The following is a 27399-nucleotide window of genomic DNA, read 5'->3' as shown; positions in this document are numbered from 1 at the left end:
TTGCTGGTCGCTGGGACATATCGGGATGCCATAGTGATGGTGCCCACATAGCTCCCAGTAAGCTACTAGGATGACAAGAAGTAATGTCCTCTGCCGGGATTTGGTGTGATGACTGGAGGACCTAGGGTGTGTCCTGGCTCTGTTTCCTGACTGCAGTTCCTGGATTTATAGCTCGGTCAGAAAGGGCTTAGGTGACAGATTTGTCCACACTCCTGGGTACATACATGCTTTGATTAGAACTCCCAGGGATTAGGTGGAATATAATCTTTCTGTGCCCAGAGGAGTCTGGGCCTCTTCATAGAAGCCTCTGTAGCTTGGCAGTGTGAGACGATGCTCCTCCCATGGGAGCATGTATTCAGACTCACTCATGTTTTACACAAACCACTGAATCAGTGTCCAGTGTGATCATTTATGGCCGTTCCTCTGTCAGCATGGACTCCTTGAGTGGATGAGTGACCTTGAGTTAGTGGATTTTAGGCTCTCTTGCCAATTCCTTGAACTGTCTCCCAGATAAAGTTTATTGTGACTGTCTGTCTTACCCAATAGAAAGGCAGGAAAAGATGTTTAGCTAACTAATGGCAAGATATTCTCTACATTTTTGTATGCTTGACTGAAGTAAAATATGACCTTAAAAGCATCGGTAAATACTGCAGCTGTCATGTAAACACATCAGATATACATCTGCTCTTTCTTTGTTCTTTACTGATAATAGAGAAGTTGTAGATCTGTGCATGCCTTCCACTGTGTGGGCTCCTTTCCATCTCTTCACCAGTGATCTTCTCCCATCAGGAAGTCTTTTAGTGAGCTTCCTGTGAAGAAAAGAGACAGGTGAATGTATCTGGAGAAGCTGGGTGCTGCTCTTGCCAGGAACTGAGGTCTTTGTGAACAGGTCATGCTTGATACTCTGTGTTCCAGGGTGCAGAGGACTGTGGTGGTGTTCTACAGGTAGGACTGTCCCAAGAGCTGTGGTTGCCATGCAGGGATGCTGATGTGTGATTCCCCCACTGAGATTTTGGGTTCAGTCACCCAGACCAAGCAAGGTGCTGGCTGTGTGACGCTCTTCAAGCAGAAGTCATTTTGGGCAGAGAATGTGGATAGGAAGGCTGAAAATCCTTCTCCCCTGTCTTCGTTACGCGTGGTGCTGCATGGGTCCCCAGTGACCTCCACACACAGCCTGCCTGTTCTGAACTTGTCCTGTGCCTCCACATAGCCCCGCCTTGGGATCTTGCAGGGTGGGAGACATGAGGCTCAAATCTACAGCAGGCTCCCAAAGGAAGCATATCTGGGAACAGCAATCCACTGCTGAAGAAGTGCTGCATAATTATACACTTTCTCCTTGGCAAAAGTAAAAGTGCTAACTAGTTACCTTTCTTGGTAAAATATGCCCTATCTTAAAGAAACCCATAAGGCTGCTTTTATTATACCTGAAAACTCCTGAGAGCTCATCTAGGGAAAAAGCCAAGGGCCACCAAGTCCAGCACCCTGGACTCATAGATGCTACGATAGATGGAAAATTTTAATACTGTGTCTTGGTCCCAAGGTAGTCATTGCATTTTGAAGGAGGCAGGATAAACACTATGAAGCAAGATAATCCCAAATGTGATAGTGGAATGTTAGTCAGAGGCTTGGCATCCCAGAGGAATGGGTGGGGTAAGAGGATCAAGGATTAGGCAAAGAATCCCAAGCTTGTGTTTCATGTATCTTTTAATTTTTATCCTGTAAGTAGACACTAGATCAAAGATGGTTTCATCTTTAGACAAATTTTTGCCAAGGCTCAGGCTTTCAGGCAGGCTATAGGCTGAGATGGACAGTGGGCACTTTCACTGAAGCATTGTGAGGTTTGCCCCCATGGACACTGAACCATTGCGATCCTGATCCCCAGGAGCTTGAATCCAGCCCTCAGTTCATGACCGAGCAGCAACACAGCGTGCTGTGGAATGGCTGTGGAGAGGGCATCTGTGAATGTGAAACTCAAACAACCTCTTGACCCACAATCCACCTATAGTTCAATCCACTCCACTGCATCAGATAGAAGCCGCTTGCAGCTATGCAAATAGTCCATCCTACCTGTCTTGTTGGCCTTCCCTCTGCCCGACCTAATTAGTGTGGTGAGTAAATAGAACAATGAGGTCAAATACAGGACTAGATTTTCCTTGAAATGGTTCCAGATATGGCCAGGACACCTGAAATTGTGGTATCCACAGAGCCTGCTCTGGGAGCACTAGCTGCATCACCTGTCCATCCAGAGGCAGGATGAACCAGAGTGGGGTGGCAAAGTTACCAGCCCCTGAAACTTTGGGCTGATGGTTAAAAGAAACAAAATTCCATCTGTATCCACTGATTTGTGTAACAACCAGTATTTTCACTGTTTGAGCTCTGAAATTGTGCTCATGCATTCCTTTGCTTCAGATGCATTTCTAGGGCAAATTACAACAGTACCTGACATGGTAGGGGTTTTTTAACACGGCATCAGGCGCCAGGTGATATTTTTATAAGTATTAAGTCAAGACAGTCTGCTAGGGAGGCAGACAAGCCCAGTCAAGTTCTCACATACTCGCTTTATGGTATGAAGCCAAATTGCGAAGTTTTCCAAGTATTTTAATGAACATGTTTCAGACCTTTTTATTAAGTTTTAATGCCTCTTTATTTTGGCAGTTCAGTGCCGTGCTACAGGAAAGGCCAAGACACCCTTCAGTGCTGTTCCAGATAAATATGCCTTAACCACAAATTAACACTTATATCTTGTACAGCTTCTGAAGCTGAAGGCCCCACGATCTGTCTGAGAATTGCTGTGTGCAGTTCCAGGTTATGATTTTGCCAAAAGAAGCCCCAGCCATCTGAAGCTCTAGCAGAAAGCACTCCTTCCTCAATGCCTAGGCACCGTTGGCAACTTGAGAGAAATGCAGGAATGGCAGCCTTGTTTGTTGGGCTTTCTTGTACGGATTTTGGAGGCAGATTCCACTTCTGGAGGATGGAGCTGGGTGGCAGGGTGGGAAGGGAAAGGAGTTCATCAGAGGACCAGCTCAGAGGATGTAAGGGAGACCCTGCAGGTCTGTCTTGCTCTGAGCACTGTGCACATGCCATTGTAGCCCCAGTGGAGAGTGACACTGGAGGTGCTGCATTGCATCCCTGGCCTCTGCTTGCTTGCCTGAGTAAATCTCCTTGCTTTACTCTCACAGTTTACTTTTCATTAAAGGTACAAGAAGCATTCAGCATTTTTGAAGGTGGAAGATGGCCTTAAAATTCTGCTTTGCTTCTGTCAGAAATTTGTTTCGAGATCCCCTTTGGGGGTGAACTTTGAAATTGGGATTGAGATTTCTATTTCTCTATAAAAGAGCCTACTGTAATCCAGGCCTGAAATCACTCCCTTTTTGCCTGGAAAGCAGTAAGAACATAACCTCTACTGCTCCAGAATGTCCTCAAGCCAGACCCTGAGGCATTATTTCAACAGGTTCTTCCAACAGATAGAGGCCAGGCTAGAACTACAGGCACTCTGGTAAGTCTTCCATTACTTTGCCAGTTTAGGAGTTCTCCAGTTCTAAAGAAAGTGGACACACATGAATGCAGCTAGAGTGCAAAGTAAGTGTTATTATTTTCTTTGCCCTTTTCATTCATTACTCTTTAACAGCCTTATGAAAGAAAATGCCTTCTATGAAAGCAAATGCCTTCTATGTCCTTCCTTTTTGCTGTTTTTGCTTTTTCAGAAGATCTAGGCTGCTCTAGATATAGTGAAATATATCAATGTCTCCTCCATCAAGCGTGTTCAGCTGTGACTCAAGTGTGGTTTTGCACCACTGCCTTCTAAATGTGCAAACACATTACCAGGCTTGCACAACTTCCCTATGCACATACCCATGAATGAAGTCAGCAATAGCAAAACCAGGCACAAAGACTCTGTAGGTCATCTTGTCTCAGACTAAAATTGAATCATTTGCACCTTGCTATGTTGGAGCAAAGCCCTTTGTGGAGTACAACCACCTCCAACTCCACTTCTGAAAATAGTGGTATTGCATGGTACTGGCAGAGTATGAGCTTAGATTCATTCTTGCGAAAAAAAATGTTCATGTGTGAATTCTCTATTTTTGTTGTTGCAATACTCACTTGCTTAAGCTGTTCCTTAATCCAAATTTCAGATCTCGTCAGCTGATTATTACTAGAGTCAGCAATTAGAGGCTGACAGAGAGCAATTCCTAAAGTGTTTGAACTTGTTTCTCCAGAAATCTTGTTGAGATCAGCTCCCAGTCAAGCCCAGTACGTACACCTTTGGACACTTGTCATTGCTCTGGCAGATGGTACTGGAGCTGACCCCAAGTGACTACAGGGATATCCCACACCATATGGCATCCTGCTCAGCTTTTACAATAGGAAGGAAGGAAGGAAGGAAGGAAGGAAGGAAGGAAGGAAGGAAGGAAGGAAGGAAGGAAGGAAGGAAGGAAGGAAGGAAGGAAGGAAGGAAGGAAGGAAGGAAGGAAGGAAGGAAGGAAGGAAGGAAGGAAGGAAGGAAGGAAGGAAGGAAGGAAGGAAGGAAGGAAGGAAGGAAGGAAGGAAGGAAGGAAGGAAGGAAGGAAGGAAGGAAGGAAGGAAGGAAGGAAGGAAGGAAGGAAGGAAGGAAGGAAGGAAGGAAGGAAGGAAGGAAGGAAGGAAGGAAGGAAGGAAGGAAGGAAGGAAGGAAGGAAGGAAGGAAGGAAGGAAGGAAGGAAGGAAGGAAGGAAGGAAGGAAGGAAGGAGGTTACACATTCAGAGTGATGCCATTGGTCTTCCCAAGTCACCATTATGTGTGATGGATCCCTGCTTTCCTCCTGTTTTCCTGGGGGTGGCTGAACTCCTGCCTGCTCCTGGGGAGTGGTGAATTAACACCTAGTTTTGCTTTGCTTGCAAGTGGGGCTTTTGCTTTGCATGTAGTCATCTCAATCCATGAGTTTCCCCAGTTTTACCCTTCCAAATCTCTCCTTATCCCATGGAAGGGGAGTGAGTGGGTGTGTAGGGCTTAGTTGCTGACTGGATTTAAACCACAACAGGTCTCCAGACAGTGCATGTGGAACTGGCTGAGGTTTTCTGCATGGTGCTTGCAAGACCAATCAAGAACTCATTGAAAATGCTTTCCATTCTTCACTTTCTTGCTTGCTCTTGCCAGCTGTTTCATTTCTCTGGTCTAAGAAACTGGGAAGTCTACAGGGCTTTGTGCACAGCCACAAACCCAGAACAGGTAGAAAGACAAGCAGCTGCTGAGGACCTCCTTTTGTACCTACAAACTGTAGGTTCTGTCATTATCCATGCTATCTCCTGAATGCCAAACCCTGATTATTAACTGCAATCAGTCCTAAAGGAGTGCAACAATCAGAATAAACCTGAATCTTGTAAATGTCACATTGTGCCTTGAATAACCTGTGGCTGTTAAATGTGTGGCTTTGCTTTTCCCAGATAGATGAAAGCTGTCTTTTGCATGAGGACTAGATGCCATAGCAGCAAGCAGCCTTTTTGGCAGCACAACCTCTGCAGGCAGCAGACCCTTTTCTCCTTTGCATGAGATGATCAGCATGGTAGAAAACTTAATTTTCCTTATCTGTGTGTCACATCCCAAAATTTAGGTGGCTGCAAAGGTTGGGTCCCCTGCTCCTTGCACTTGCATGGATCAGAGGTCCCTTTTCAATGATGCCTGTAAATCCACTTTGCACAGGACCCCAGCCCAGTGAAAATGTGAAGTATGCCCAGATACTGCCATTGATAACACATCTATTCCCATTGTGTCGCTATGTGCTCAATTTATAACTCCCTAAATTAAACCATACTCTGGCTTGCCCTTCCTCTGGGGTCACCAGTGGTGCTCCAGACATGAGTACACATGTGCCCCACAGAGAGCAGTGAAATCATTCTCATAACTGTTTTGTCAAAGCAATATTGCTAGGGCTTTCAAAGCAGGTACAAGAACACATCAGCTGGGCAGTGTCAGGACTGGGGCCCCAACACAGACATTCAATAGGAGTTCACACAATCTCGGGTCAAGTCAAAAGCACTCCTCCAGCTGGGGCCTGTGCAGGGCCTGGGAGAGGCCTGAGCAGGTGTGCAGTGGCATGGGCATGTCACCTAACCAAGTCTTTGAAGAACAATGTTCAAGCTGTTGGGGTTTTTTAAGTGCAAAAGGAAAAACCAGCCCCATTTCCTTCGAGTGACATCTCTCCATCCCAGCCAAGGGTCACTGTCCTTGACAGATGTCCACTGCTGCCCAAAACCACTGTAGTTCAATCATTGCTGTAGATCCAGGTTTCTAAGAGAGATGGTTTATGCAGCCATCTGTGAGAGTGTGTGTGTGTGTGCGCATACATGTGTGGGTGTGTATGTTTGCATGTCTGGCTGTTTGACTGCCTGTTATCCCCTGCTGAGCTGTGAAGCCACTGGCTGACTCAACTGGATGTCAGACATATCATTAACTACCTATTATTTTCACAAAAATAAAGAAGTAGAGGGAGGAAAGAGAGAAAAACCCCCACCAAACTGTAGAAAAAGTGGCCACAAGAGCTTGCAATTTATCACTCACCAGAGGGTATGCATGGGATAGTGGTTTTCAAAATGTTCCTGGTGCAAAAAAGCCTCCAGTTGGCAGTTACTGGTTCCTGGAAGCCAGATCAACCATTAATATCAGAAAACCCCACAGGAACTCAGGTCTGCTATGTACATATGGGGATGCTTTTAAATAGCTTGTAACCTGACTGGGATTTGGTGGATTTTCACAGGCACAAAAAGAGCTATGTCCAATGCCAAGCTGCAGCAGCAGTGTCAGGACATCTCAAGAGAAAGGTGATAAAGCCATCTGCTCTTCCCAGGGTGAGCACTCCAGTGCCTGGCCCAAGGCTCCTCCTGCAAATGGTTAGCCCATTCCACCAATCCTGGCGAAGCCTCAAATGCAGGCTAGAGGTAAATACCCCGAGGACAGTTTAATCTTAAAATAGTTGGAGCTTGGTAGTGGTTATCAAGAGCAGAGTGGGTGCCGCTGGGGAGGATCAGATGCCCTGAGCACAAGCCAGTGCTGCAGCAGGTGCTGGGAGCAGGGACTTGTGGGGAGCTTGGCACCGTGAAGGGACAGACCTCTCTGGACACAGGGACAGGCATTGGATGAGAAGCTGGGGATGCCTCCGTCACTACTTGTACGTAAAATGGGTCTGTGCTTCCTGGAGTGGTAGGGGTGGTGAAGCACAGCTCCTGTCCTTGTAGAGAAGGTCTCCGCTGTCCCCTGCAGGGTCAGCTGCTCCATCAGGGTCATGATAGCCCAAATGCCAGAGCCACTGCTTATGGGGGGGAGCTGGGAAAGGGGAGAGGTCTCCCTGGGAGTGGGAGGGAGTGGGTGCCATGCTGCAGCATGCAACCTCCTGCTCTGCACAATGAGCCTGAGGGAAATTGGCAAGTGGGATGGGGCAGGATTTGAAATGCATGTGAGCAGTGGGGGGAAGGGGGCTTAAGCAATTATTTGAGGCATGAAGCAATGCAAAAATATTTCTCAAGAAGCCCTAACACACTGCGTGCTGCTGAGGTTCTTCCCAGGAAAGCAGACACCGTGGCTCTGAGGACAGGCTGCCTGCTGCGCTGTACAGGGCGAGGCGGCTGGCATGCCTGGGACACAGGCAGCAGCTGCCAGCCTTCTCCCAGAGATCACTGTGGTGTTACAGCAACCTGCAGAGGACTCACACTTGGCTACTCGGAGTGGTTTCAGTAGTGGTGTGAAAAATATGTCTGGAGAGTTAGAATCCTAGCAGGCTTTGTGCATCTCTATATGCAAATACCAGTTATTAATCTGACACAAAACATGCCATGGTCCGTGGCCTATCAGGCTGTGCTCATAGGAGAAAGGGCGGGGATGAACCCCACAGCGCTTGGTTGGCTGATGCTCATCCAATTTCTTGTAGTGTTCTGTACCCATGGTCATCCTCCTCAGCTCTGTCACAGTCCAGAGGTGAAAAAAAGTAACATAATTTTATTGTTGGGAGGCCTGTGCTATTTGGCTGCAACTGCAAATGCCCTATCCCCTTGCCAAGAGAAGCTTTGCAAATGCACACCAGCCCTCCCAGGATGCTGCTAACAACTGATGCATTATTTGAAAATCAGATGTGGAAGAGGTTGGTGCATGCAGGAGCCTCCAGTGTCCTGGACACATGGATGGGGACCAAAGGCCAGAACTGTGTTAGTGTTTTTCAAACTCAATTAAACCTAGAAACTCAGTATGCTCCAGACCATCAAGACCAGGTAGGAGTGTATGAAACAAGGGAAAAAAGGACATTTGAAAGTCACACCAGAGCTGAAGATTCTGAGATAAATGCCAGCAGCACTGGAGAAAGCAGTGACACTTGCAGCATATACCTAAGATACAGCAAAGCTAAGTGAAAGAGCAAACACGGGGAACAAGGGGAAAAGAGCCTTCTCAAACTAATCTAGAGGCAGATCTGGGTGAGCCAGCTGGAAAAAACCTCTAGTTCTTTTAGATGATTATTCACATGAGCATCATTTATGAGTTCACACATTCAGCATGACTGAGGAATACTGCAGCTGAAAAGGAGGCATGTGTACACAGTCATTTTTAATCAGATGCAGTTACTTGATGTATCATGTCTGATAACTGGCCACAGAATTACTGCTAGTTCAGACATGTTACTGCTCTTTCCTCAACTTCTGGGAAAAGTGACCTGAGACATAAAATCCAAGAGGGAAGATGAAGAGTCAAACTCTGATTTAAATTTATGACTAGATGGCACCAGCACCACAAGAGCTGTAACCTTTGATGCTGCTACTCCATAGAAAACTAAAAGCAAGTCTGCTCTGCTTGCTGCAGGCTGAAGTTCCAGTCACTGGGATTTACAGACTTGCAGAGGCAGACCCTCTGAGTCTTCTCTTTTGACTGCAAGAAGTGGCCTTCCCATTAATGTGTTGGGGGAATTCCACTTTCACACCAAACATTCCTTGTGGCATCTTCAGCAGAGCTGAGTTGGGCTGGGAGCTGCATCTGATGGAAATATGACACTGATGGGCACTGCTTTTGAGGGTGAGGATATGTGGGCAGTGTTATCTGTGAATAGAGAATAAAACCTTAGAAGAGTTGCTTTTCATAATGTCTCATGAAGTGGATTTCATGACTTGTATTGCTCCATGGAAGTTAGGAAACCAGCTGCAGACTGCATCCAGCTGCCTCTGGTTCGAGCTCAGCCAGGGGAGAGGGTGGCTGGAGCATCATATCCTTGTCACTCCCATCCCATGGAGTTTGAGAGCGGGACAGAGCAAGAGCTGTATGGGCTGCTGCTAGAAGCTTGGATGCAGTCCCTTTCCATGACAGTGGGAGAAGTCTGTGATAAGTGCATTTTCACAGTTGACAGCATCTCAAATCAAATTTCACCACCCTTTTGCCTTGATCGATTTAGTCATCCTGAAGTGTTGTGCTAACACAACCTGCTGCCAGCAGGCAGCTCCTCCTCCCTTTTCCCAGTGGGGACAAACACATTACAGCCATTGGTCCTTACATTCCCCTAAAAATGCTCGTTACTCCACCATGGCTAGATCTATTCAAAGATGCCATTTTTATGAATGTAGCACTACAGCTGCGAGGGAACAGGGATGGATGGGGTTGGACCCAAAAGAGACTTCAGAAGAGCATGATGGGGCTGGGGCCCAGGCAGGGCTGAAATGCCAGCCTGGCTGGCCCACAGAGCTCACAGCACCTTGGCCCCTTCTTCCAGCACCTCCGCCAGGGACACAGGCTGGGAAGCCGCAGTGCTGGAGACAGGAGACTGCTGTGTCTGCAGCTCATGGAGGTTATACCTGATGTAAGAGCTCCCTGGGGCAGCACCAGTTGAGCAGTGACTGCAGAGAGCCCTCTGTGACCACAGGTATGTTGGAGTAACTACAGGAGGTTGCTTTACATCATATGTAGGTCTGACCCAGTTTATTTACCAGGCTCTAAAATACTTGGTCTCTGCACTGCAAGTAATAAAAGTGACTAGCATCCATTTTTTTTGGTGATCTTAAACGAGGTTGGCAAAGGATTTTACAGGTGTCAAATTGTTTCTGTGCACTCATATGTAAGTGTCAGGTATAACAATAATTGTTTGAGTTGGTTTTTTTTATTTTTACGCAGTCATAAAGTTGTAACTTACTGCACAGCAGTCCTTTCTTCCAGGGCCTCTCACAGTGCTGGCTATGCTCCTGGGGAGAGAGAGAGAAGGCTTTAAAGTATTTAGTTTAAATTTATTTGCAAAACCTGTCTGAAAATACATGACATTTCACTAAGGATTTTTGAATCACTAGAATATGGAGTAAAATCTAATGGGACACTTCTCACACTCAAATCAAAACATTCTTTCAAAAAAACCCATCCAGTCTGTGAATTTGTGGCAAAAAATTCTGAAAGTGATCTTTGTAGCTTATTTCAGTTCTTAGCAGGACCATTTTCAGGGGTAGAAAGGTAAATTTCCTTTTGACTCCCAATGCCTCATTCAGCTTCTCACAGAGTGCATTTGTAAAGACCATAGCAGTTTTCACAAGACAGTAGGGATAAATGGAATTGAAATGTTCTCTAGTTCATAGGTCCTAAGGCCAGATTTACGCATCAGCACCTGAGAAAGGGGAGGAGTGGACTATGGAGATGTTCACCAGCTTTGCATTACCACTGGCTTTTGGCATGGAGATTGAACCTGATAATCCTGTATTGCATGTTTTGTGGGGTGCCTGGTGATATCAGGTGCTCCGGGTTTATTTCCTAATGAATCTTGTCACATAACTGTTCTTTGCAACCCCTGCTTTGGCATAGCCATTGGGGCTTGTTGGCTGACAGAAAAGGAGGCTTAAAAGGGCTTGGAGGACAAGGTTCTGTAAAGAAACACGCTCAGATTTTCTTTCTGAAAGTTTCTGTCATCTGCTGCATGGGCAAATCTGTGCAAAACCACCTGTTCTCCCTCAAAAGTTGGACATCCAGGGAGAGTCTTCTTCAAGTGTGTATGATGAGACATTCCAAGACCAGATTAAACTGCTTCCCTAGCCCAAAGTGCTGCATAGGACCTCAGATATATCTCTTACCTGTGAAGGTAAGCCATCACCCTGTGCTGTTTGCAGAGATAATTGCATGGACAAAGGGAGATTTTATTTAAATGGCTGCCATAACTTCTTTTAACCATTGAAGGAAACAGGCTGGGACATGTCAGTTTTCTGCTCAGGCTTTGTAGGAGGCTTTCATCCTGCAGTGCTCAAATAAGAAAAGCTATGAGGTCACCGGTTGCTAAACACTTGACGTGGTTTCCCAAGGTTTGCCTCTATGGTAAGTGCTCTGGTAATTTGGGTGGTGTTGACAGAAGCCTTGAATATTACCCAAAGCACTTGGTGATCATTTTTTTCTGCTGCCTCCAACAGCAACCCCCCTTCCAGACAGAAACACTGTTCTGCTGCTAATGGTGCACCAAAAAAAAAAAAAAAAAAAAAAAAAAAAAAAAAAAAAAAAAAATCCACCTTTGTGTTCCAAATGCCTTCCTGCAGACCAAGCTGCTCCACTCCTCCTCCCAGGATTAAGGATGGAATGGGGTGGGACAGGATGGGATAGAGATAGATTTCTTTGGCCACCTCCACCTTTACATCTTTTTAGGTTAATATTTTGAGCTTAACATTTGAAACATAATTTCAGGTTGCATTTTAGTATCACATTCCAAGTGTGGAGTGGTGAGATCTTTTAAAAATGCATACATATTTTTTTTTTCATTTGTGACAAGGACAGAGGGAGTCTCTTCAATAAAAAGACTATATTTCTGAGGCTCTGCATCATCTGGTATTTGCATTCAAAGACAGAACTGTATTAAATTTTCCTGCATGCCTTTTTACACAGTAAATGGTCATGCAAATGTCCTCTCTGTGGTCAAAAGCTGAAGCAAAATGAGGAAAATTATGCTACCTGTTGTTTTATGAAAACCACCAAGTCTTCTAATGGGAGGAAGAATTTCTCCTATGACTTCCATTCAGCAGCATGGGCCTTAACCATGAGCAGTCTCCCCATCATTCTTAGAGGCAAGACTCCAAATCTTGCTGATAAATATTGAAAGAATCCCATGGACATCTGCACTTGTTGATTAAGAAGCATCATGACACCCACTAGAGAAGCAACAGCAAAGAAGGCTTGGAATGCCTTGGAGCGGTGATAGGAAGGTAAGGCAAAACATGTGGTGGCAGTTCTTGGACCTAGAAACACTTCTGAACTTGCCTGTCCATTTGGATGATCTGGAAGGTGCAGGCATTAATCTGTGATATTTTTTTATCCAGGTTTAAGCTCTTGTACAGTGGCACATACACTGCTTACAGAAGGAATGCATTGTTATTATGTTTAACAATGATAAAAATTATCAGTTACCAATTATTTATAAAATATTGGACTGAATATTACTTTTGTGCAATGCACAGGTTTTTGTCTGTGTTCTTTGTATAAGCCTTGCAGTGGGGAGAGGAAGGAAGAAGCGAGTGTGATGACATGCTAACTCCAAATACTTTCCCTTTTTTCTTACACAGAAAGAAACATCAACAGCAGTCCAAGCAGCACAGCTATTATCATAGCATACAGCAATCTGAAAATAAGATGGGTCTCATGACCTTCCCCTAGACAACACAGGATGCCAGTAAGCACATTTGCTTTTGAAGGAAACCCTGGGACCTGCCACCTTAAAAGGAAGCTCAGGCAGAGGTCACAATGAAGCAATCTGAAGCACCTGTCCTGGGATTTTGTTTACATTAAGCCATTGATGAAATCGGCAAAAAGCAGCCACAGGGGGTGGAGTTGCAAAAGAACCTATTTGTGTATTTGCTTGGGTGTGAGGATTTGTTTGCTCTTTATTTCACAGATATGAAAACATTTAATAAATGACGTATTACTTAAGGAACAAATCCTTTACAATCTAAATTCTTGCAACATAAAACATTCATTAGAAAGGCACTACCTATTCATCTTTCCCCACTCTGGAGAAAAGACTGTATACTACAGTGAACTGTCCAAGAGATGTCTCTTCTTTATCCTTCATAATTTCTCTTACCTCTGGCAGAGAAAGAATCTCCTGAGCTGTGATGGCTGCAGTGTATTTTTCCACAACCATTGCTACCTGGGCTGCAAACAGCACACTGTTTGCTTTGTCCCAACCAGCCTTAGGTAAGACAAGTTCTCTTTGTCAAAACTCAGTTGTTGAGTACAGATAGTTTGCTTTTCTCTTTTTTCCCCCCCTACTAGTAGTACATAACCAAGGCCTATATGAGATCTTATTCTAGTTAAAGCTGCAGGAGATAGTATATAATGCTGTTCAAAAACTCTGGAAGATCAAAGACAACCCAAGAGTTAGGAAATGCAAAAATGGATGTTGCTCAAGCCAGTGGTCTGGAAGGGCTCACATTTCCATTCACATTGGCTCTGAATGATTCTGATAGTGTCACCCAACCAAACTGCATCCCTGAGCCCCTTGTTCCCACTGCTCCTCCTCCCTCTCTTCTAGTAATTCACACCTCACCTGGTTAGATGCCATCCTTTCTTTACCACCTGGAATATGACCAAGTCCATTTGTACCCTATTGTCCTTGTGACAACACTGCCCTTTAATTTAAATCGTGTTTGTTTCCTTCCTTGTTTCCTTGGTAGTTACTTCCTTGATGTATTAGTACCTCCTTTCAGTCTTTTTCTGTGCATAGGACACCATCCTAGGGCAGAATGTGTCAGGTCATGCCCTGGGGTCTCACCACTCCCTTCCACAGTGACCTCAGCACCGCAGTTGCTGGCTGGAGATCCCGTCCTGCAGCAGTACAACAGTGGTTTGCCCATTGTCATGCTGCTGTCAAGGAAAGCTTCCTGGCCTCTTGCTCTGACTGACAACCTCCCACGTCTTGTAGCAATTCAACACTAAGACATCCACTTACTGTTAATCCAATTCTCCAGTTTCAGGCTGTCCTAGCCACAGTGTCTAGTTCTACAGCCTCCCAGGGACAGAGTAGAGACCCCATCCATAGTGGTTTTCAATACACGACTGGATGGGATGCTAGATAAGCTCTTCTAGGCTCCCTGTGTGTGAAAGGTTTGATCAGATGATCTTTCAAGGTTCGTTCCAATCTGGGCTGTTCTAGAATTCTTTGCATATGAGAAGTGACTTTCCTGCAGTGATGAAGCTCCTGTAGTGTAATTAGTAATGTTGAAGTCCTGATAGTGTAATTAGTAATGTTGAAGTCTCTGGGCAATCCAGTACCAGGGGAAGGCAGAAAACATGGTGGCTAAAGCAGGAGGCCACTCACAGTCATTGGTCTTGTCCAGACTGGGTCCCCACCACAGAACTTGGCCATCACTAGCCCTTGTTCCTCACAGATCAACATCAGCACTATTCCTTCTACCTCTGTTAGTTCCCAGTTTTCTCAAAAAGTCCTAGTCCCACCCATGCCCACATGTTTGTCTTCACTCAGCCCTACTGTTACTGCTGTGCCCAGAGGTCCCCACCCCTTGCTCCTGCCTCATCCAAGCAGTCCAGTGCTTCCCATGCTCTGGTTCCCAGTTCCAACCTATCTGCTCACATTCTCAGCTCCCTTCTTCCCCTCTTGTGCTCCTTGTTGTGGTCCACTCGTCTGTCCCAGCTCCAGAAAGCCTTGCTGGGAAGCTTGTCTGCACAGGGCACTTCTGCCTCCAGGGTAGTCATCCCAGCCGGAGAGCTCTGGAGAGGCGGAGGTGTCTGCTCTTCGGCCACACATAGCCTGGCATGTGCTCGATGTGGATGGAAGCCCAGATCTATTTAGCTGCTGACATTAACAACTACTGCTGAGCAAATGTGGATTTCGAAGGGACCTTCAGAAGCAGACTCCTGAAGCAGTTTTTTTTCTGTCAGCCTCTCCTGATGCCATGCTAACTTTCAGCATCTTTCTCTGAAGCATGGGAATAGCAGAACTGTTCATATGTGTGAAAACAACAAAACTGGACAAAATAGTGTCTTTTTCTCTATTCTTACTGCAGCAGAACCATTTGACTAAAAATTTCTTAATATTAGGTTATCAACCTCAAGCTGATAACTTTTTCAGAAAACTTCCTCCCAAATAGATCTGGACATGGAGAACTGAACCCAAGGTCTCACATTGCAGTGTTTCTGAATCCTTACCCTGGTAATAGCAGGTGACGCCTCTCAGACCTATGGTTGTGTAAAATATCAAAAGAACTACCTGCTCTTTTCACCTGCCCAGAAAGAGCTCATAAACAGTTGCTGGGTGTAGTAATCTGTTTGCAGCATGCGGGGAAGATGGAGCAGCCGGTAGGTGTCCAGCAAAACTCCATTCAGCTATTACACACTGGGCAGAGCTGGAAGGTTGGCTAGAAACAGCAGTGACCACTGTGGGTTCACTTATGAATGATGGGTGGGATCTTTCTCTATTTGATGATTTGCTGCTATGGTGACCAAAATTCCACAAACACTTCACAGAGAATAAAGCCACATGTTTTCCGCTCCTCCCTAGGCAGTGAGACTGCCTGGGAATAACTTGCGGTGGTGAATTCCTTTGAGTTGATCCTTTTCCTGTGTCTCTGCTGGAATATCCTCTGCTGGGGGAAAAGACTACTCCAGATGCCATTTATGACCCACTTTATCTAGTGGACTCTTCATTGGTCATTACCAGTGAATAACAGAGTCCTTGTTACACTCTTCAGAGCCCCCTTGTTCAACCTGAAGTACTGCTAACCTTTTGTACAGAACCCAAATAGCAAGTGGAGTCATCCTGCCTCTTAACATGCAACAAGTCACTCATTGTAAGCTTTACCTGGTGATGGCTGGAAGCCCCTTCAAAACAGTGTGTGCTTCCAAAAAGTGTGTTTAATCACCATGACTGCACTGCTGCGTGGGAAGGCTTCTTCCCAAACCATGCTCTCCATAGCTTCATCCCTCCAGGTGTTCACTTAGAAAACCATTTTGTACAATAGCTACTCTTCCATTCTTTCCAAGTTCTTAACGTCCCATTTTCTTCTGAGTCACCTTCAATTAATGCCACTCTTTAAATGCTTCCAACTGTTCTGGCTAAAGTGCTGATACAGCAGAAAGCCGCACCAAACTGAAAGGCTGAATTCCTTGTTTTCACAGGAGGAATTTATCACAGTGAAAGGTGAGGAAAACATTTTCACGAGGCTGCCACTGGTACTGGTACTGCATCTTATTTCTTTTCTACGTTAACAAGTCTGTGAGCATGAAATTTCCCATTCCTGAGGAGCAGAAGAGCACATCACTCAGCACTAGTTGTGGCTCACGTTCTTGTGCAGCTTCTCCTGTCATTAACAAGAGATGGTACCAGGACTTCAATCTTGCTGAAACTTTTTCTACTCGCTTCAAGTGGCAGGGTGATCAAGAACACACAGGGACACAAAACCTGGAGGTGAGCGGAAAGTTGCAGGAGGGAGGAGAGTTCTTTGCTTAACTCAAAAGGCATTTGTGCTTATGCAGCACAACTGTGCAGCAAAAGTATGACCATGAAGTCTGGTGGAAGCATTGCTCAGCATGCTCTGGTTGCTCCCATGCTGAACAGGGCTGAAGCAACATCAGGAATGTAAGAAGTCACTGTTACATCACCAGGCAATGTAGAGCATCCCAGGTCTGGAACACTGCATGCAGTTCCCTCCCAAAGGGCAGGCGATTGGAAATGTTACAAGGTCAAAATGACCACGGTTGGAAGACACAACAAGACATGCAGGACTCTGCAGGCTGGATAGGCCAGCAATAAATGGGAGACAGAAAGATTATTTTGTCTACTGTTTCACACAGTACCATGGATGCCAAATGGCCCAGTCAAAAATGTGGCACATAATAAACAAAATTATTATTTTAAGTACCTCATAGCTTGTGGGGCTCATGGCTGCGTAACATTATGGAGGTAAAAACTACCCAGGGGTTCAAATGGCAGTCAGACCAATCCACAAAACAGAATGTTTACTTAAGAGATGTGAAATGCAGAGATGCAGGTCCAAGCTTCAGCTGAGGAAATCTGAGACTCAGAATGAAGGATGCTTGGAAGGGGAAGAATGCTGCTCACTTCTTCCCAAAGGGCAGGGGCCCTCAGAGGTGTGCAGTGCCATGTATGAGCCTCTGGTGCAACCCAGGATAGATAATTGCAGCTTCTCATGCAGTGGTTGTGGACAGAGGAACAGGGCTCATCATGTTTCTCAGCACTTTCTGAGAAAGGGTTGTGTTTTGCTCTGGTTTGATCCCCAGTGCAGAGATGTCTCTGTGCTTCTGTAGTGCTTTCTTGTGGCTCCTGCAGAGTTAGTGAGAAGAAATACAAACCTTGCTATTTTGTCAGCCAATAAGTAGTCAGGCTTAATGACCATTTACTGGCCCACACACTGTTGAGCAAAGAGACTCCCTCTTAATGAAAGTCCTACTAAATAACAGTACAAATAATGCATAATTACTCAAAATGATGCTGGGCCCTTTAAGATCAAGGAAAATGGTCTCAAATTATACTTGGATCTCTTCTTCCTCAAACGACATCAACTGGTACCCCAAGGACAAAGTTCTTTCAGCCAGAGAAGCTGTTTATTAGTAAAAAAAAGACATGTTTTTTATTAAAAATAGAATACCTTGGAATCACAGTAAAATAAGATTCAAAGGAATTATTATATTATATGTATCTGTAATGGCATACATGTTAATAACTAGCAGTCCTTGTAAACTGCATTTTTTATGGCTAATAACCTGGGATTCGCTACTCCAACTCTGCAGGTGAAAATACAGAGACTAGGAAAGGGGACGTGGCTTCTCCAAAGTCACACAATAGCTCAATTGTCAAATATGAAACACCAAAGTGAAAATACACAAACAAGAAGTCTGTTCACAAATGGGAATGAAATATGAAAAGAATGAGCAAACCTTTCTGTTCCTAAAAGAGCTAAAAGAGGAGGATCACCTGCAGTAGTTAGGAAAAAAAAAAAAAATCAAACATCTTAAACCCACCTGCAAAGTCCCTGACTGTCTACATAATTTATACCAGCTTTCCTCGAGGGAGGGGCTGATGCAGGGATCTTCCCTGACTGCTGCAGGAGATGGAAATGGGGCCATTTGCCACAGATAAAGTGGTTTTATTCAACAAACCGTTAAGGTTTGGATTCTCGCTAATGGCAGAGTTGAGGTAACTGCACATAAGCTGTTTAACCGTTTCTAAACCAGTTGAGACATGGTTTCCCCACTTTACATCTATCCTGTGCCAAGTGAGCTTGGTTTTTCCCTTTCTTCTGTTTCTATCTCCTATGACACCATATTACACTAAATTACCTGTTATCAAGATTCTCAGGAAAGCATCAAAACTCTTGTCTCTTCAGGGAAGAAAAGGGCAGCAGCTTCTTGCAGCCCTTTCCTCAGCTCCTCTCCTGTTCCACTATTTACTTTATTTCTTAACCTTGCAAACAGCTCCGGTGTCTTGGAGCCCGGACTAAGCCCAGCCCTTTTGTGCCCTGCAGTCATCGCTGCATCTTTAAGGGAAAACTGATTCCCAGGAATGCTGTGCATGCACATACCTATCTGGGCGCTGCACCCACACCTGCCCACCAGGTAACCCAGCGCCCGCTGGCCCTCGCAGCCACATTCCAGCCGGCAGAGCTATTACTCGCTAATTGTTACCTGTCAAACAGGTAAACGAAGCTTTTGGGCCAAGTCCAAACAAGCGTATATTCCCACGAAATCCTAAACCAGCAAACCTTTGACCTTTCTGCAGCTCCACAGATGATTTTTACTGGGGCTGATTTAAAAGTGTGATGGTATCTTTGAGGGACAGAAAGAAGTGGCAAGTTGTGGTATTATTTATTGTGATGAAGCTTTCTTGTATGTGTTAATACATGCAGGAGAGCAGAGGATTACCAAAACAAGAGAGAAGAGAGGCAGCCCAGCAAACATGACAGAGCTCACGTCCCCCAAATCACCTGAGTGGGGTGGCTTTCCAGTGCTGATCCAAAAGCAGTTTGTGGATGGTGGGGAACTAATATGCAAAACCTCCTGAGGGTGAAAAAGTTAGTGTATAGAGTAACTCAGAGCCATCTGGGAGGCCTGGAACTGGCATTTCCTCTTCATTTCACCCTGTTCAGACTTGTTCCACGGAGCATAACAGGATCAGCTCCTGTGGAGCAGGGGGGTCTCTGCACACAGCCAGAGGCAGCAGCCTGTTCCTGTCACCCAGGGAGGCTGTAAAGATGGCTGGCTTTGCCCCTCTTAGAGCTTTCTGAACAGGCCAGTGAGAGAAAGCAGCTCAGACCAAACTGCTCCATCATAAAGTTTGATCCTCCTGGCTAATTGCGCAGAAAAGCCATTCTCTCGTAGCATAAATGAAAAGGCAGGCTGTTTTCACTGAAATATCTGTAAAACTACATATGCTTTAACACCAAAATGCAATAAAATAAAAAATGGGTTTTATTGAAAAGCTACAGCTATAAATCACAACATTCAAAACAGCAGAGCTATCCCTACTCTGCCATGACCCTCCTCCTTACTATCTCTCTGGCTTGGAGGATGAGTACCCTGGGGAGAGGACCTACACATTCTCACAGTGGGTGATATGATCTGGGACACTTCTGAATCAGAAACATGACTCAGTCTCATCAGAACTTCCCCCCAGGTGCTGTGTGAATCTTCCAGCTGTCAGAGGCAATAGCTGAGGAAAGAGGGGAGAGTAAACAGTATAAACCAGATTGTTATTGGTAATAACAGAAACATGATCTGCCCAGTAAGATGGTAATCTTTCTCTGCAAAGGTTGCAGATAGCCTCCATGGTAAGCTTGATTTTGACCTGTCTCTCACCTTAGCTTTGCCCCAGTTAAACCAAGCTTATGTAGATCCCTCAGATGTCATCTTAAACACTGAATTTTATTTTGGAATGGATAATTTTTAACATTTTAATGGATAAATTTATTGTTTCTAATTTTGGAATAGCTGAGTTTTATTTTGGAAGTTACCAGGGGAAAGAAATTTTTAGAGAGGGCTTTTGCAAGGTAAACTGGTTTCTATACCTGATCTGAAAAAGCATTTCAGTTTTTATATAATCACAGAATGGTTTTGGTTGGGTGAAAGACTATCTAGTTCAGGGCACTTTCCACTAAACCAGGTTTCTCACAGCCCCATCCAGTCTGGCCTTGAACCTTTCCAGAGATAGGGCATCCTCAGCTTCTCTGGGCAACCTGTTCCAGTGCCTCACCATCTCACAGGGAAGAATGTCTTCCTAATACCTAATCAAAATCAGTTTTCAGTTTAAAGCCATTCCCCTTTGTCCTATCACTACATACCCTTTCAAAGGTCCCTCTCCAATTCTCTTGTAGGTTTATGTACTGGAAGGCCACTCTAAAAGGCCTCCCCAGAGCCTGCTCTTCTCCAGGCTGAACAACCCCACCTCTCTCAGCCTGTCTTCATAGAAGAGGTGCTCCAGCCATCTGAACATCTTAATGGCATTTCTGGTTTTAATCCAACAAAAGCTGCAGAATGAGGCCTGGTGCTTTTCTTTGGAACAGGCTAGTGCTTTGTGCTGATCTTGAGGAGTTTTTAGCTGACATGCAATCAGATATGCTTGCAGAACTTCAGCTCAGTCCAGTACCTTCTCTAAATGATGAGGACCTGACTCAGAAACCAGAAGAAATCCTGGTATCTACATCTTAGCTAACAGGTTTCATGGAGCTAAGCACATCTTTGCGCTCTTGCAGACCCATAGGGGCATGCACATTTCCTACAGGAACTGGAAACTGCTCTGCAGTTCCTTCTCTTTTGCTCCTTCACAGTATTCTCCTGTCCTCTCACACACACACAGCCTGTCAGAACCCCACAAAACTCCTCAGCAATATAGGAACTGCTCAGGCAGCATCTGGAGGTCAAGACATGGATGAGTCCCTCTCCCAGAGCCTCCTCTGCACTCTGGGGAGATGACTGTTTGTGGTCAGCTGACACCCACCTGCATTAACTGAATGCTCTTGTGACAGAGCCTTTTCCTCAAGCAAAGAGGAACCCATGGAGAAACAACCATTATCAAGCCTAAACTTTCAATAGATGCTGTGAAAAAGTAGCTGGTCTAGCCCTGCTTCTCCTCAACCAGTAGCAAGAGATACCACAAGCCTGGCAGGGAGCAGGAGGGAAGGAGAAGGGGCTATTTCAATATGACTAGAAGAAAAGGGGAAATGTTTTCTCTTGTGGTTCCCAAAAGGAAGCAGCATCTTGGCAGAGGCAACCTGCCCAACAGGCCAGTCTGTCCTCTTAAGATTCCTCTCAAAAGCTATTCAAGCAAACAGTGGTCCCTTCACAAGCTCTATTCAGCTGAATTTATTTGATTTGGGATTCTGCTCCCTTTTCACCTTATAGGGAGATTATTCAGATGCCTTATCTGCTCCCAGCTGTATGCCAGGTTCCAGCATGGAATGTCTTTCAGTTTGCAGCACTGTCACCAGATTCCCATGCTGCATCAATCACTGCACTGACCAGCTTCCATAGGTATCATCTTAATATTACTGTCCACTAGCATCTGAAACCATCAATAATGGTACCCATAGGTATTTTGCTTAAGATAAAAAGGGAAGATATCTTAAAAGATGAATAATAAAAGGGTGTCTGTTCAAAAACCATCATGTGAAAATGACAGCTGCATTACTAATACCCACCTAGAACCAGCTGGAAATAATTTTGCCAGAAAATGCTGATATTTCCTGTATCTCTCATTCCTGGTTTGACAAACATTTACTGAACGAAGAGCAAGGTTTCAGGAATTTGTTGCTTCACACAGGCTATTAAGATTCCTGGAGCACCTGGGCTCTCCAGGGTGCCCTGCAAGCTGTTGTTATCTGTGACAGAGCTGACTGTCCATGTCTAGGGCTGTCAAGTCTGTTCTTTCCGTAGAATTTTTGAGAATGGGCCAGAATAACTTGGTTTTCTCTTTCAGACTCATAGAAGAACTTCTGTGTCTGAAAGCCTGTTACCTTTTCACAACTATGTATTAGCTCTGCCAGCAAACCTTACCTCTCCCCATAGCATCAATTTTACGATGTAGCTATGATATAGAGGATGTCCACTTTGTACTTGGCTCTTACTGGTGTTTCAGTTTTTTTTTTTTTTTTTAACAGCTGTTCAAGAGGGTTGATTGACTTGAGGTCCTCATGCTCTGATCACCAGAAAAGCTGACTACAACCAACAGCTCACGTGGTCCCAGGCCACTGCTGGTCACCACAGGCTTATGACATTTCCCCATTTGTCACCCCAGCTTGAGCAAAACAGTGTTATTCACAAAGCTGGAGACACACAAGGTTTTCTAGTTTCTGTAGTGTTCAGAAGTGACCCATCCCGGTATTGGTACTTGATGCCTGTGTGAGGTTTAGTACCAGTTAGTTTAATCAGGAGGTTGTGCAATAATTTAAAGCTGTCATTACACATTTCAGAATTGGAAAAGCAAATGTAACAAAAAGAAGAAAACGTGTAACTCTTTAGAGTTACAAAACAACCTTTCTTAATTTAAGAAATAAACAAGAGATTCTCACAAATGGATGCAAAACAATTGAGAAAGAGATGCATGCCTAATCAAAGCAAGCCCTGCTAAGTTCAGTGGTGTTGGTGATGCATCAGCGATACATATTCCTACAATTTTCTAAAGGCCACCCTTATATGACAGAAGCCTGTTCTTTAAATCTCTGATTCTAATACTTCATTTGTACTTCAGGGAAAAGCTTTAGAGGGAAATACCGAGACACTGGCAGACAGATGAAACCTTTATTTTCTAAATGTCATGATTCTAAAGCACGATGCAAAGAAGGGGGTGCCACCATCTGTATGCATTCACTTCAGACTTTAAAGCAAGGTTTGAAGCTGAGGGCCTCCAGAGTGTGTTGTCATCTGCTGCAAACACAGCATAAAAGAAGCAGAAAGTAAGATAACAGGATTTGTGCATTTGTTAGAAAGAAAAAAGGAGCTCAGTTCTCAGATGCCTGTATCTTTGCTGTGGCTCAGGACGCAGCAAGCCACCGAGGCAGCAGTGTCTCCGGCACTGCTTCTGTGCACGTACAGACAATCCGCTACAACACTGACACTAAGTGTATCTTCCCATCTCCACAACTGTCTGCCGTCCACAACACTTGCTTCACTGCCGGTATCAGGGCAAGAATTGCCTGCCAGGGCCAAGCTGCCTGTTCTCAGTGTGAGCTAGCTGGGAGGAGTGCCCTCCAGCTCCAGCCACTAATTAGCCACTAATCTCATGCACTAGGATTCCCACACACCATGCAGGCTTCCTTTGGTGACTTTTCAATTAGCATCACAACACCCCAAGCTTTGAAGGCTTTGTGTATATTTATCTTTTCTTCCAATTGTCAGGGCCAGCAGACATAAATTAAACCAATTTAAGAGCATCTGTGTATCTATTATTTGGCAGCTATTAGCCTAAATTGACATAGTCTTCTGCCAGCTGACGGTTAGACACAGTTATATTACCTTGGTGTGACTTAATTGTATTCTTTCACGGAAAATGTGACACATCACGCAAGTACTGCTTTAAAACTGGAATTCACTTCTGCCTGTACAGGAGAAATGTCTGCCTTTGTTGCACTGATGTGTCACATCTAGATGTAGATGACACAGCTCTGCTGAACAAAGGAGGACAAAACTAGCGCATCAGTCCCAGACTGAACAGGGACGAGATGCAGTGAATGTTTGGGAAGTTTAGAAGAGGAGCAGTCATGTGGCATGGAAAGAATCCTCTTCTAAAACCAGAGACCAGAGACTTACTATGCAAGTAGCAGCACTCACTTGCAAACAGACTGAATTCAACCAAACAGGGCCTGATCAGTAGCTCACAAAATTAGAAGGATTCTCAATAGATTCCATTCACTATAGGATCAGGCCTTCTAAAAAAGCAGTATACTGCTTCAAAGGAGAAAATTTTATTTGAGGCTTAGAGAGACCCAAAGCTAGAGGAGGCTGCAGAATTTCCCAATCACTGGGAAAGCGACTGGTCACTAAAGTGCAGGTCAAGCAATTTCCTGGACACAAAGACAACAACTACGCATACATGTAACAAAAAAATCCAATTCCTTCACACTGCCATCAAGGATTTGTGTTGGCTGATACAGCAAGCCTGCAGCCAGGTTGCTACTGGCTACTGCTTCATTGCTGTTGAAATTTCAACTCCTGTTTTGTCATATCACTCCCATCCATCTCCCAGTCCGCCCAGCTCCATTGTCATTGCTACCAAACTCCAGTCATTGGAGCCAAGAACTGCTGCTGGGGCAATTCTCTGCATTAATAGGGAATCTCTGAGTAGAGGCATTTCAAAGCACCTTCCTCAGGCTCTAAAGGTTTTCCCCATTATAGTGTGATTGCTTGTTTAAACTGAGGTAATTGGCATGTGTATAATTGGCCTTGTTGACAATGAAGATTTTCAGATATCCTTAGTCTCCCTTCCCCCTCCTTGCCCTGATGGAAGCTCTGGAACCCCAAGGGAACAGCAGAGATCAAGGGGAAATCCCTGCTCCCCACCCCCCCCATGTTGCAGTGGTGTTTGGAGGGCCACAGCATAAAATTTAACTTCCGGCATCTGCTGTCTAAACCTTACAAAATTGGAGCACTCACCAACAGTGGAGTCAATTCCAAAGCAAAGAATGGATATGTAGTACAAAGGACAACTTAAATGAGTAACATTCTTCATAATACTGTCTCTAAAAACAACTTCTATATGTACATCCTTCAATGAAAAGATGGTAATTTCACCTGTGACTTAGACAATACTTTATTGACCAGGTAACTGCACTCATCCATACATTTCTATGAATTCGGAAGCTTCACTGGTACTGCATGATGCCGATCCTGCAGAAATTCACCACCACTCCAGCCAGTGGAGGAGCTGAAACATCCAAGAAATGGGTGCTCCCAGAGCTGCTGGTGATGGCTCATCTGCTGGTAATGCCAAGAAACATCATGTGGTCCAGCCCTGTGTGAGACTTTAGGAAAATAGGGCTGTGTAAATGCTGTGATTAATTCCCTGTGCTTACATTTGGAAGGCTTTAGTTCACCCCGAACAGAAGAGACTGCTTTTTATGCACTTTCACAATCACTTTAACTCAAAGCTAAAATCAGGTTGCTGCCAAAAGAGGTGGGCCTCTTTCCTTTTTTTGGTCCAGCATTTCCACAGTTTGGCAATGGAATTTTAAGGGGTCAAACCAACCTATGTACCTGCCTGAAAACTAACCCTATTTTCAAAAACCCAAGTCTAACCAAATGAAAAGAGGTTTCAGGCAGATGAAAGAGCAAGGCTGCTGCTGGGACACCAGAGGGCATAAATGCATGACCTGGGTAAGAGAGAGAAAAAGCCCCTTTGGGCAGCCACACAGTCTTCTACCAGGCTCAGCCAACCAGTGGTGATTCTAATGCATTGATTTCTTGAGGATCTCAAACAGATGTGCTTCACCCAACTTCACTGTATAGAGGAGGATTGAAGCATGCACTTATTCCCCCTCACCTTACAAATAAGATCCCGGGATAACTAAGGTTACAGGACCTTCTGACATATTTTTGTGTCCTGCTTTTTACTTGAGTTGCTGCCTGCTCATCACTGTGACTTTGGGGACAGATATCACAGGAATCACTGCTGTGGGATTACTTTGCTCCACATTGTGGTACCAAGTTCAGTGTCCACCACCTACACTTCATACATACATAACACTGAGAAAAATTTCATCAAGAGTTATTAAACTCTGGTGAGAGAAGACTCCACTCTGCCCAAGGTAAGATGTGTCCTTGAAGCCAGATATGATACTGCATCATCAGTTGTCCTGTGTAGATACTGGTGTCAGTTTAGAGTTATCAGTGCAACATTCAAAATTCAACCTATGCTGCACCAATAGGCTGAACCAATTTGCCCTGATAAAATGAGATTTTAAATGAGGTTTACTATATCACATTTCATATGTAGTTTGTCAATTTTGTGAGTGGAACTCATGTGGAATTTTTCTCTGTCCATAAGCTCTGTTATCAGTTATGCTAGAGATTTAAACAAAAAAAAAAAAAAAAAAGGCAAGGCACCTCACACTCTTTTAGGCTCTGCCTGGAAGCTCACAGGAGGACTGATGGATTCTGCTAGGCAGCAAGTTTAATGAGAAGTTAGGCATGATGATGTTACAGGGGCTAAGAATCCACAAAGCACTCAACACTCTGGCACATTTATCAAAACATATTCCTTGTCTGTGCAGTTTAAGAATAAATGCATTCTAAATTGGGGAACTCACTGGTTTCACTGGGAATGCAAGAGTACTTTCCAGGAGTCAGGCTGAGGCAATCAGCAAACTACCCAGCTGTATTTGGCATCAGCCTGAGATTTGGGCAAGGGCTAATAAATTCCTGGCTTTGCACATACTCCCAATATAACCTTTGGCAAGTCTGCTGCTCAAAAACCTCATGTATAAAATGGAGAGACGCTGCTACCTCCCTGCATCTGCCTTGCACACCTTCCCTGAAAGCTTTAAAGCTCAAGAACTCTCTCTGGCACATGGTGCCTGGGCTGAAAGAGTTTAAGCAACTTCTCCCTGATACCAAATATTTCTTGGGGCTGGGAGACTATCTGGTGTCGGTTTGGGCTCCCTCTCCCAAGGGTTTCCTGAACCTTTGAAAGTGTCCTCCCGTGCTTAGTTCATTCTGGAATTACATAGATTTTACTTACCTTTCTCGCCAAGCACATTAACCATGGTATTAATTATGCAGAGGGGTAACTCACACTTCCAATGGTGTTAAAGCAAGGTCTGCCTTCCCCTTAAAAGTCCTAGTGCTCAGAGTAAAGTTTATGGTGAAATAAGGAGCAACATGCACAACTTGCCCCACCCTTCCCTGCAGGGCTATTGCTCATGTGTGGGAGCTAGAGAAAAAAGCAGTGAAGAAATGTAAATGTAAATCTGCCTGCTTTTCCCCTCACACCCAAACACTCCACATAAACAAACAGCCATCTCTAGGTACTGTTTTCAAGTCAAATAGAGACAAGCAAATACTCAACATCTCTGTCCTGGAACCATGTAAAACTTCTTTGCTGCAGAATGCTTTCGCCTTGCTTCTTTCTGAAGCTAAAATATCCTCTTACTTGGGAAAAAGGAACAGAAATAAAAATGTAAGGGAAAAGCATAGATATCGTAAATTTGTTTATTCTAAGAGGTTTGGTTTCTCTGCTAAAACAAAGGAGGGAAAGTTTGCAGTGCAATTCCTATTTACACACAGTGTCTAGGGCATGACATATTAAGAAGTTTCTGCATCCTGAAAAACCGAAAAAAACTAAGAATTAAGAGAAACAAAGGTAGGGTAAAAGCAGCGTACCTTAATAGGTATGTAACATTCCAAGAAGTTGGAATCACATACTATCTTCAATCTGCATTAAAAGACAATGAAAAAATCAATAGTGGATTAGGTGGTGT

The 27399-nt window shown here is 44.6% G+C and overlaps 1 long non-coding RNA gene across 1 annotated transcript in view; it reads right to left on the bottom strand.

Moving 5' to 3' along the window:
* Nucleotides 1-696: 696 nt before the first annotated feature.
* Nucleotides 697-27399, bottom strand: part of LOC136286353 (uncharacterized) — a 33755-nt gene continuing 7052 nt past the window's right edge. Inside the window, exons 2-4 of the long non-coding RNA XR_010719865.1 lie at nt 27302-27353; nt 10134-10182; nt 697-809 (exon numbers count right to left, since the gene is read on the bottom strand). This is a non-coding gene — a long non-coding RNA (uncharacterized lncRNA). The remainder of the gene's footprint in view (nt 810-10133; nt 10183-27301; nt 27354-27399) is intronic.

The sequence above is a fragment of the Chamaea fasciata genome, unplaced genomic scaffold (genome assembly GCF_029207755.1).
Source record: "Chamaea fasciata isolate MVZ Bird 193981 ecotype frontalis unplaced genomic scaffold, bChaFas1.0.hap1 SCAF_1, whole genome shotgun sequence".
Lineage (NCBI taxonomy): Eukaryota > Metazoa > Chordata > Aves > Passeriformes > Sylviidae > Chamaea > Chamaea fasciata.
The sequence above is the reverse complement of the archived record's forward strand: the minus strand, read 5'-3'. Positions and strand labels throughout refer to the sequence as shown.